General features: G+C 32.9%; 1 protein-coding gene and 1 long non-coding RNA gene across 4 annotated transcripts in view; one reads left to right on the top strand and one right to left on the bottom strand.

The window, feature by feature from the left end:
• The window catches only part of LOC139525464 (importin-4-like), a 371,591-nt gene that overhangs the window by 158,590 nt on the left and 200,209 nt on the right, over window positions 1–12,792 (bottom strand). The gene's annotated exons all lie outside the window — the stretch shown is intronic.
• On the top strand, window positions 7,750–8,782 carry LOC139525465 (uncharacterized). The gene is made up of 3 exons (XR_011664900.1): window positions 7,750–7,831; window positions 8,193–8,282; window positions 8,695–8,782. It is a non-coding gene; the product is annotated as an uncharacterized lncRNA (long non-coding RNA).

Here is a 12,792-nt window from a genome sequence, read left to right as displayed (position 1 = left end):
TGACCTGCGACCTTTGACATTTCTAGGCATTGTCGTATACACTGTCGCCATGTTAGCAGGTTTTGCGTCTATGATTAGTAGATATGCAACGACGACATGAATTGTTTTTTGTTTTTTTTATCATTTTGAAACCCAGGTATTTCAACAAAGTCGCGTGTAAGTGATCGGAGCAATACCCAAGCCATATCAGACACGTCAGATTTATTGGCTGTACATGATTTAATTTGGCTGTATGGCTCAGTACATCTAGGTGGGCCGTATCTTTCTTTGGGCTTAAAGAAAGGCAACCATGACATGGGAGCAGAAGTCTTTTCATCCAGAGCAAGGGATCTTTCTTGACCGCGGATTATTTTGACGTTAGCTAAGTCTGTCTGAAAAGTCGGATTATTCACAACTTGAAAAAACTGCGCGAGCCATAGAATGGAATGTGTTTTTATCATCAATAGTTTCTGCATTGATATCCACATTATGAGATCCTTCTTGAATGAAGTCTCCCTCTGACATTTTAGGACATATGTCATTGGGGATGTATGTTCAATTTTGGAATCTTATAATTTCATGGTTTGCTGAACTAATCAGAAATTGTCTAACCTCAGTGTAAGACGCACAAAAGCCATGGGAAAGTAAAGTTTTAATAAGTTTTTTCGAACCATATTCATGATGCAACTGAAGAGCCAATGTTAAAACTAAAAGGGGTGAACTGGTTTTTATGCAGAGATATCACACACTCGGCTAAAGCAATACATTTCCGTACTGTATCACTTGGGAATGAATTGTAATCCTTCTCCATATGAAAATAGTTGTCATCTATTAATCTGGCAGAAACTTTATAATAGAGGTATGTATGAATTGCAAAGCCGTAGGGATAGAAACTTCAGCCAATATTTTGAACGATTGTTAACTGCGTTTCAAATTTTTTGCCGCATCATGTAGGGTCTGATCTTCTTGATGTATGGAATCATTTACAAAACTGTTTTTCATCTCAGAAATATTTTATTCCGCTTTTAAACTACTGGTTCTTGAAAGCAATGTCATGCTCCGACTCATTTGAAGCTTCATCAGCAGGTTCCCTTTTCCAGTTCAGCATGTAGTTAGCGATGCATGTCAAATGATACAGTGCTTTGTCCTTGAAGTTCTTCATAGAGAGTAAACTTACAATTGGATACTTGTCTTTTGCGGCATTTAATATATATTATCAGCACGTTCAAAAGACTTGACTCGTTGTAATTGCTTATCTCGGTTGTAAGACTTTTGTCTACAGAATAAACATTTAGACCAGTCTAATTGTAATACCGTTGAGCGTGTTTTAACGCAAGTTGATTCAAAGACAGTATGGTTTGCACTGGATGCTGAGCATTGATCTTTTCCTATTTGATTTTTTTCAAGTTTTTTCTACTTGTATAGGCTTTAGAACACGACCTATAATATTTTATTTGCTCTAATGGAATCAATTTCGTTGACTCAAATTCATCATAAAGGCGCGGTAAACATGTCACGGAATAGAAGTTCCTTCATAATATAAGTTCCAAAAGGAAAACAATATTCTGGAAGATTATTTCCACAGGAATGAATATTACACTATTGGTCTTATATATATAATTAACTGGTTATCCAAGCGCAGAAGTATACGACCGCATAGGTCCAACCCTCAACCCTGTAACCTGTCATTTATCTATTGCGTCTTAAAGAATAGTTTTCCCCTTTTCTGTTGCATTTGACAAATTTTCATTAGTAGATATTTAGCAAATAACGCATAATTCCCAATTACTCTGAAGCCTACTCTTTTTTTGGAACTTAGTGAGCAAACTCGTGTCCATTATTTTCCGGACTATTTCGGGGGTTCACCGATGTGGTTAAAAATTAGTTTATTCAACAAAATCAACAACGAATAAAACACATAAAAACACTAGCACATGAAATCAGTATACTCATTCAAGAACTAGACACAGACATTGATATAATTATGTCTTATTAGATATGAAAATAAAATTTTATTTTCTGTAAAAACACAGCAAATCACAAGTCAGGGGAAAATAAGAAAAGGGAAAGCAACAAGAGTTATTGAGCTGGAAATTGAATAGTAAAACTGCTATATGATGAGTATTATAAAACGGACCGAAAACGTAATTTGCATGCTTTTTCGAAATTTTAGGTATTAAAACTTCTTGCATATTGATTATGATACTATATTTTGTGAAAATGTACCACTGGTGATATATATAAGAAATGTTTAATACTTTGTAAGACGGTAACATTGTAAAAAATGACATACACATTTGAAAATCGTCCAATTCACTTAATTTATTTGTTCATATGACCAGAACGTTTGAAATCAAAATAAAGCTGATACATTACTCTTTCATCTGATAACAACTTTTGTGATGATATCTTCATTCGGGAATTATTTATAAACGTTCCCGTTTTTGAAAATGAAAAAGAAAAAAATCGGAAAGTCACACTTTATCGCAATTTTACAAAAAAATGCACCGTGGGAAAACTCTACGACAGGGATAAAATGAAAGTATAATGTTAACTCTATCTTCATGTGCATTTTCAGCCGTGAGGTATTTCGGTCCATTAAACTCCTTAACTAAGCGACTTTTCCTGATTTGTCACTCCACTATTAGGGGGTCACTTGACCATTTCGGTCATGTTGACTTATTTGTAAATCTTACTTTGCTGAACATTATTGCTGTTTACAGTTTATCTCTATCTATGATAATATTCAAGATAATAACCAAAAACAGCAAAATTTCCTTAAAATTACCGATTCAGGGGCAAACCCAACAACGGGTTGTCCGATTCATCTGAAAATTTCAGGACAGATAGATCTTGACCTGATAAACAATTTCACCCATTGTCAGATTTGCTCTAAATGCTTGATTTTGAGTTATAAGCCAAAAACTGCATTTTACCCCTATGTTCTATCTTTAGCCATGGCGGCCATGTTGGTTGGAATGCCGGGTCACCGGACACATTTTTTAAACAAGATACCACAATGATGATTGTGGCCAAGTTTGGTTTAATTTGGCCCATTAGTTTCAGAGGAGAAGATTTTTGCAAAAGTTAACGACGACGGACGACGGACGCAAAGTGATGGGTCAGGTGAGCTAAAAATGAACAACTACAAAGTTTTGCAAGGAAAGCTAGTAAAAACTTCCAAAGAAATCATAACCCATACAAAAGATACTAGGAACTAATGCTTGGTGTTTGGAATATTAGCGGGTTGTCACAACACTGACAGTGAAAATTATAAATTTAGACATTGTGTTTTAGAACAACTGAACTTTGATATATTCTGTGTGTGTGACTCTTTTTTAGTTGGAAACAACAAATTCGATATAGACGGTTATACATTCTATAGACACAACAAACAGACTAAGCATCATAAAGCAAAGCGTGGCTTGGGTGGAGTTGGAATATTTGTTAAAAGTAGTATTGAAGATCAATATAAAGTTAAAATTTTAGATAAAAGCGTCGAAGGCATTCTTTGGCTAAATTTCAAAAATGAACAGGAAACTTTTTGTGTATGTGTATGTTATTTACCACCAAAAGTCTCAAGCTGCTCAAACGACCCAGAACAGTTTTATGCAGATCTTACTTATCAGGTATATATGTATCAGAACATTGAACAAATGTATATAGTAGGTGATTTCAACTCGAGATGCTCAGCCATTTCAGATTTCATTGAAGGAGTTGATGATGTAACACCAAGAGACGTAATTGATTATAGTTCAAATGCGAATGGTGATTTATTAATAAATTTCCTAGTCGATTGTAATTTATGCATGCTCAATGGAAGAAAACAAGATTTTACGTGTATATCAAAACGAGGTATATCAGTGGTCGACTTCATAATAACAACCCATGAAAACATTCATATTTGCACTGACTTTGATGTTATAAGCATGTCTGATATTACCAACTCATTAGAATTACAAGACATGAACCAAGTACCTGACCATTCGGTACTTACAGTTTCTTTCAAGAGAGAATCGACTAATCAACAAGATAAAACACCGCAAGTGTCTTACTCCGATATTCAAAAACTTCCTAGTAAACCAAGATCTCGAAGCATACCAAACGAATTTTTAAATGACGATACGGTACGAGTAAAAATAGAACAAGTCATTCAAAACATTGAAAATAAGTTAACCCTGAAACAAGACGTCGATGCTGCCTATGGCTGTTTTGTTGAACTTATTTCTGATGAAGTGAAATTAAAGATAGGTGAAAAATCAGAAGGAGACAACCAATACAGGAAGTCAAAAGGAAAATCAAGATACAAACCATACTGGAATGATAATCTCAAATTATTGTGGGATGAAACCTGCGAACACAAAAAAGTATGGCTGAAATGGAAAGGGTGTGGTTCCAAAAAGAAACGTGTGCGAGAACAATTTCTTACATCGAGAAATGTGTTCGATAAACTTTTGAGGAAAAACGAAGTTATCAAATGCGACAACAGCAAGAGCTTCTTAATCTTTCGACAGAGAACAACACAAGAGACTTTGGGAAGAAAATTGGTCAATTAGGAATAGGGAATGACAGACGTTCTTCAATACCAATGGAAGTATTAACATAGAAGGTAATGTGTGTAAAGATATTAAAACAGTATATGATACATGGAAAAGCAAGTATGAACATTTATTCAATGTAACTGATTGTAAGTACGACGAAGACTTTCTATGTACTGTCCAACATCAACCAGAAAATGAAATAACAGATCTTTCAGGAAAGGAATCAGAAATCTTAATAATGATATTTCGTATGATGACGTTGAGAAGGCTGTTTATCGAGCAAAACTTAATAAAGCCGGTGGGCTCGACAAAATATGTGCCGAAATTCTTCGTAACAACTCGTGTTTGAATATTCTATTCAAGATAATAAAGTATGCATTTGACAATGGAGTTGTGCCTGCGACATGGTACAACATACTCAATAATCCAATATTAAAACCAGACAAAGATTATCGTGATCCTTTAGGTTATCGAGGGATAGCTCTGATGTCAATTCCCTGTAAGATATATGCAGAAATTCTTAACACACATTTATGATCCTGGTTAGAAGAGAATAACATCTTAGCCGCTGAACAAAATGGCTTTAGAAAAGATCGTGGTTGCATCGAACATTTATTCCCTCTAGCAAATATTATAACTAAAAGAAAAATTGAAAGACTTTCAACGTTTGCTTGTTTCATCGATGGATGCCAAAACAGCATTTGATTCTGTAAATAGACTGATGATGTGGTTTAAACTAATGTCAATAGGCATAAATGGAAAGTTTCTGAAAGGACTACAGTTGCTATATGTAGATTTTCGCTAAGCTGTTAAAGTAAACCTCCATATGACCGATATGTTTGGCTTTAATATGGGTGTAAAACAAGGCTGCAAAATATCCCCTACATTATTCTCAGTCTATGTAAAAGATCTTGTCGATGAAATAAACTATCTGAATCTTGGTATCCCGATCAATGAGTCGTGCATTTTGTCTATCCTGTTATATGCTGATGACCTTGTTTTACTAGCACCAGATGAAGAATCCCTTCGAATGATGTTAAATGTAGTCAATAATTGGTGTTCAAAGTGGAGATTGAGTTTAAATTTTGAAAAGACAAAAATAAAAAACATTTTCGTTGTCCCGCAACCCCTCGCTCGAACTTTAACTTTCTTTTTGGAGACACAACTATTGATTATTGCAGTAAATATCATTATTTAGGATTGTGGCTCGATGAACATCAGTCATCTAAATTGGAAATTTACAGTGATGGAAATAATAAAGTCAGCAAGTAGAGCACTCTCCACACTATATACAAAGTTCATTTCATGTGGCGGAACGGACTATCAGACCGTTGGTTTTCCCGTTTGAATGGTTTTACACTAGTAATTTAGGGCCCTTCAAAGCTTGTTGTTCGGTGTGAGCCAAGGCTCCGTGTTGAAGCCCATACATTCACCTATAATGGTTTACTTTTTCAAATTTTTGTCTCATTGGCACTCACACCACATCTTCCTATAAAATTGAGAATGGAAATGGGGAATGTGCCAAAGAGACAACAACCGGACCATAGAAAAAAACAACAGCTGAAGGTCAGCAATAGGTCTTCAATGTAGCGAGAAATTCCCGCACCCGGAGGCGTCCTTCAACTGGCCCCTAAACAAATATATACTAGTTCAGTGATAATGAACGCCATACCAATTTCCTATATCTATACATGACATATTTACAAAACTATATGAAAGCCTTGTACAGCCTGTACCAGGAATAGATTACCTTAGCCGTATTTGGCACAACTTTTAGGAATTTTGGATCCTCAATGCTCTTCAACTTTGTACTTGTTTGGCTTTATAACTATTTTGATATGAGCGTCACTGATGAGTCTCATGTAGACGAAACGCGCGTCTGGCGTACTAAATTATAATCCTCGTACCTTTGACAACTATTATTATATGGGGTGAGTATTTGGGGCATATCAGAACACAAACAATTAGAAACTGTTCAAAACAAAGCGTGCCGATACTAACCTAGGTGCTTTCAAGAACTCTTCAAACCTAACTATACATGGAGACATGGGATGGTCTACAGTAAAGACTAAACAAAATATCGAAGTTTTGAGACTGTATTTTAAAGTTACAAATTTAGATGGAAATAGGCTTGTTAAACAGATATATGAATCGAGTAAATCAAAACAGCGCTCGTGGCATTCCCGTGTACTGAAATTTATTAAAAAAACGTGACTTGAGTTCTTTGATAAACGCTCAAAATATGACAATCCGACAAAAAGTTAACATTGTAAAGGACAAGTTAAACACTATGGATGCTGAAAATTGGCTACGCGATGTGCATAACGATATAAACTGTGAAAATGGAAATAAACTTAGGACGTTTAGACAGTATAAAAGTTATCTTCAGCCAAGCAGTTATGTGAAATCTGTCAAGTTTAGAGACTACCGTAGAACTTAATCAAACTTTCGTTGTGGCTCCTAATCACTCACCATTGAAACAGGACGTTACACCAAGCCAGTTACACCTTTGAATGAAAGAATTTGTCTGTTTTGTAAAGGAAATACGATTGAAACTGAACAACATCTGAGAGAGGAACTTTTAAATTCACCCTTTTTATCAAACTATGTTTTTATTATCTTGAGTGTAGAAGAGAAATTTAATTATATTATGAGCTGTGATGAAATTCAAGTTTTATTAGTTAAAACATTGCATTTGATGTTCAAGAGGAGAAATTTAAACTTATAACTTTTTAAAAAGAAATTAATTTTTTTAAATATTTATTTATTAGCATATCTAAGATTTTAAAATCAATTCTACCTTCTTTTTTTTCTTTTCAGTGAAAAATTGTTGATCTACGAAGTAATTGTTTTGTATTTTTAAATATATATTTTTTTTTTTAATTTTGAAAAATGTTTTTAAATTGTGTATGCTTTTAATGAGCATGAGGTAAAAGTGTCTCATATGTCTTTTAAGGCAGGAATCTAATATATTTGTATGCCGTTTTTATCTGATGTATAATATATTATGTATAATGTTAGATTGTGATGTGGTAAAGTGTTATTTTAGGATATATGTATTTTATATATAAGTAATACTGTAGTATTATATTATTGCATGGTTAAACTATACGGAGTGTATATTTCAGGTTCGCTCAGGTGTGACTTTTATCAGGTGTTTCAATTGTGTTTTATTGGTATTGATTAGTGGTCAATTCTTTGGCGGAACTTTACATTTCTACATGGTCAATTTGTGTAATGGACACCATTTTCATTGTCTAGTAAATTGTAATATTATATTCTATTTGGAGTTTGGTTTTCCTATTTATAAGGTCAGTTATTCTTCTTATACTAATATATTAATTATCTATCCTTATAATTATATGTATGCATGATTTACGAATGTTATGAATAAATGCATGTTTGAATGATGTGTAGATGTGATATGCAAGTGTAACAATAGAAAACTTAAAAGAACTTTAAATCTCTTTAATAATTGTGCTTTTATGGTTAAAACAGTAAATTATATAAAACAGCTAAATTTCAGTAAATGGATTAAACTATTGATTTTATGGAATGAATGTTTTATAATTATTTCAGATATTAAATAAAGTCATAAATTGATAAAGATAATAACTATTTTATTTTGATATGCAGATTAGGTTAGTTATGAATTTAATATTTGTACTGCAGGTATATTCCATATTGATGACCCACCATGTCGGCATCAACCTGATGTGATTGTACTTTTATTGTATTCAAGCCTTCACAAATACCTGTGAGGTAGGTTTTGTTATGTTGAATCTATGTGCGTTTTGCTTATTGTATTGTCTGCTTTAGAAAGTGCTTTATGCTTTGTTTGCACGTATGTTCTTGCTTTGCATGTATATGTTATTTTTAAATATGCTTATTTAAATTTGGTATTTAACAGTTCATTTCATTACTGTTATAATGTATTACTAATGCATCGACATATGCATTATGATTAGATTTGGTATTTAGATGTATTCATGAGACAATAGAATTGGAGATCACTATTTCCGACTTAATGAAATTATATAGTATTCTTTTATTATTTAAATGCTTGGAAAAGTAAACAGTTTCCTTGTTCATCATTGTTAACATAATGTTTTAAACCTTTTATATAGTTACTTAATTATATTACATCCATTAATATAATGTATTGTTATTACAGGGTATTTATTTTGGATTACAATATATAACGAAATAAAGAATCCATAACTTTATATTGTCTTGGTGTAATCATTTGCCACGAAACAAGACTACAGTGACACTGTAATAAACTAATTACTTACTTACTTACTGTAACAAATATGTTGTCAATCAAGAAATCAAGCATCTTGATAATGTCATTTTCAGCGAATTTTTTGTTTAAATCAGTGTGATCCTTTACAAAGTTGGATGTATCCCTCCCTTAGACAAGATACTTGTATCTACGTTGGTCATTCTTTTTTACGAATCAAAGCAATACCAACTCTTTCAATTTTTCTTTTAGTTTGGAATGGGGAATACTTGTGTAAAGTGTAGAAAAGCCAAATTTGCAAGATGTAAGAGTCTTAGATTGTATGTACTCTAAAAGATCTTTGGAATTGTTTAGTATCCACATCTGATTCAAGCCACCTCTAGAATAGGCATTTTCACAATAACTTTGAAGCCCGGCTTTGATCGTTAATAAACTGAGTTTAGTAGTAATAAGCATTATATATATGTTGTGTACAAGTTGTAATGTTGTACAAATTATAATTTGTACAGAATTTTTGTACAAGTTATCAGTGTTTTATGACCTGCTGAACAAAAATGGATGATGCAAGCACACAGTCTTTTGCTCCGCGTATATCTGTCAATTTTTCACAACTTCATGATACAGTCTAATACTGAGCATTGATACAAAAAAATATAATTACATTTCATTTAAATTAGTTGAGACAAACTTACGTTAGAGCAGAAACAAAAATATTCAGCATTTTTTTTCCATTTGGAAAGGGGCATAACCCTTATGATATAGAATATATAAATACAGTTAAACAAAAGATTGGTGAAATCAAAGAGCAATATTGTGCTCTTGTTTAATAGGTCTCAGCCAAAAACTTTATTTTACCCCCATGCTCTATACTTGGTTGAATGGCAGTGTCCTTGGATACATTTTTTTTAAATACCCTTTGGATGATTAAGTTTGGTATAATTTAGCCCATTGTTTCAGGTGACGATAATTGTAATAGAATACAAAATTTACTGAAATTGTGAAAAGTTGACTTAAAGGGCAATAACTCTTTAAAGGGTCAATTGACAATTTTAGTCATGTTGACTTATTTGAAGTTCTTACTTTGCTGAACAATTTTGCAGTTTACAGTTTATTTCTACATATTATAATATTCAATATTATATCAAAAAACTTCAAAATTTCATTAAAACTACCAATCCAGGGGCAGCAACCCAACAACGAGTTTTCTGATGTGTCTGACAATTTCTGAGCATATAGATCTTCACCTAATGAACATTTTTATTCCATGTCAGATTTGCCCTCAATCCTTTGTATTCAGAAATTTAAGTCCATGGATGCAACGTTTGTTGGCAGATCAAAAGACTGGAATAAAATAATACAAAACTCATTTTTAATGTCACATTCAAAATTTTTTTGGCAGGATTATAACTAATTAACCAATCTTACTTTTTTCTTTAATTTATGAATGCTTTTACAAGGCAAAATTTGTATTTCAATCTCAATTTCAAATTGATCCCAATTCCAAGTGTCAAGATTAAGCTTGAGGTATCATCCTTTTCATATGCATGAACTTATAGGCACATTCTACGTTATTGAACAGATATATCATGTTAAGGCGGGGTATTTGCGAAAAACTAGTATTTTTCACAAATACCCCTCAAGAACATGCTATATCTGATTAATTACACCAAATGTTAACGTTCATAAACGCATTTATGATCGTGACGTTACAAGCGTCCAGTCGGATAGAGTATTTTTTGGCAAATACCACGGAAGAGAGGGCAAAAAAAGGCATATCCTTTTTGCATATACCCCGGCGGTGTTTAAAAATAAACGATATTCGTTTGATAACAGTAAATTGGTGAAGAATACACTGGCTATCAACCAATCAAACCAAGTATTCTTACATAAGGTGTAATTATAATATTTATTCTGCAGTTGTATTGTAACTATTTTTTTTTTTATATTCTTGAAAAAATAATAGTTTTATAAAACTTAGTTTTTGTATATATTAGTACACTTCTTATCGTACAAAGCTCTTACAAATTGCAGACATGTAATAATTAGGAATTGGATGCATTTAAGACAGCAAGAATTCAAAGCAAGAATTTGGATTAGGGACCGACAGTATGCGTCTGGTTTTTGCTTCACTTTTTTCACCATTTTTAAATAGTCTACAAAAAGTGAAGTCATAAACTGGATTTAGTAGGCCATCAATCCCCACAATAATGTTAAATTTGTAGGAACTCAGATCAAGAAGAATGGAATTAGATTATTGATATTTTAACGCCACTTTTAAGCACCGCATTTATGCTATTTCATGGCAGCCAGTTTTTATTGGTGAAGGAAGCCGGAGTGTCCGGAGAAAACCACTGACCTTCGATAAGAAAACTGACATTCCTAGTCAATGTAGATTGGAGTTGAGTGCACCCACACAAGCAGTGTTTAAACTCACCTCAGTGTTGACTGGCTAGTGATCACAGTAAACTATTTAGACCACTCGGCCACCGAGGCCCCTAAATGAAAAATTCCCATAAATCTAAGGGTCAAATAAAGGCAACAGTAGTAGTATACTGCTCTTCGAAAGTCATAAATCAATTGAAAGAAAACAAATTCGGGTTAAAACTGAGAGAAACACATCAAATATAAGAGGAAAACAACAAAGCTACACAACACTAGATTGACAAATCCAAAAAATAACAAGAGGCTTTCAAGAGCCTGAATCACTAACCTGTAATGGTTTGCTTAAAACTTTCAACAATGATTATTTTGCTACTAAATATATATTAATGGATGGGCTTAAAACTTCCATTGAAATATTCTTTGTATCTGCCATATTTACTTCAAAATAAAAAAAAATGCATTTTACCTAGATATTTTACATTTTAGCCATAGTCATTGACATACAAGAAAAGAAAATATAAATTTTAAACTAGATACTCTGAAACCCATTCAGCTCAAGTTTGGCTGAAATTGATTCAGCAGTTTCAAAGCAAAAGATTTTTTAAAGTAAGCAACATGAATGAACAAATTGTGAAAACATGATTTTAAAGAGAAATAACTCCTTAAGGGGACAATTGACAATTGTGGTCAAATGAACTTATTTGTAGTAGATGTAACTTTGCTGAACAGTTTATCTTTATCATTAATAATATCAGATTAGCTCTAAATGCTTTGGTTTTTGAGATAAAAGCAAAAAATTGCATTTTACCCTATGTTCTATTGTTTACCCATCGTGGCCATGTTTTATGACCAAACAGTAAATTAAACATAACGTTTATTCTAGATACCCTTTGGATCATTCAGCTTAAGTTTGGTTGGAATTGGTTCATAAGTTTCAGAGGAGAAGATGTTTAAAATAGTTTACACTAATGGACGACAACAGACTGGTGAGCTTTCAATTCTTATGTTAAGTCAAAGTAACATGAGAATTGGTTAAAGCAAATTTGAGTTATATTGTAAGAAGTTCCTGTTGGTGGATGGAAGGATACATTGCTAAATAATAAAACGTCACGTCTTTAAAGATAATTTTTTAAATGGCTCTTAATTTCAAAACATAAAAGATATTGCTGAAATAAACCTTTGATAAACAGTTCATAACAAGAATGTGTCCATAGTACACGGATGCCCCACTCGCACTATCATTTTCCATGTTCAGTGGACCGTGAAATTGGAATCAAATTTAATTTGGAATTTAAATTAGAAGGATTATATCATAGGGAACATGTGTACTAAGTTTCAAGTTGATGCGACTTCAACTTCATCAAAATCTACCTTGACCAAAAACTTTAACCTGAATTTTCACGATCATTTTCTATGTTCAGTGGACCGTAAAATTGGGATCAACACTTTAATTTGGCATTAAAATTAGAAAGATCATATCATGGGGAACATGTGTACTAAGTTTCAAGTTGATTGGACTTCAAATTCATCAAAAACTACCTTGACCAAAAACTTTAACCTGAAGCGGGATGAACGAAGAGACAGACGGACGGTACGACCCACAGACCAGTAACCATAATGCTCCTCTACTATCATAGGTGGGGCAAA

The sequence above is a fragment of the Mytilus edulis genome, chromosome 5 (genome assembly GCF_963676685.1).
Source record: "Mytilus edulis chromosome 5, xbMytEdul2.2, whole genome shotgun sequence".
NCBI lineage: Eukaryota > Metazoa > Mollusca > Bivalvia > Mytilida > Mytilidae > Mytilus > Mytilus edulis.
The sequence above is the reverse complement of the archived record's forward strand: the minus strand, read 5'-3'. Positions and strand labels throughout refer to the sequence as shown.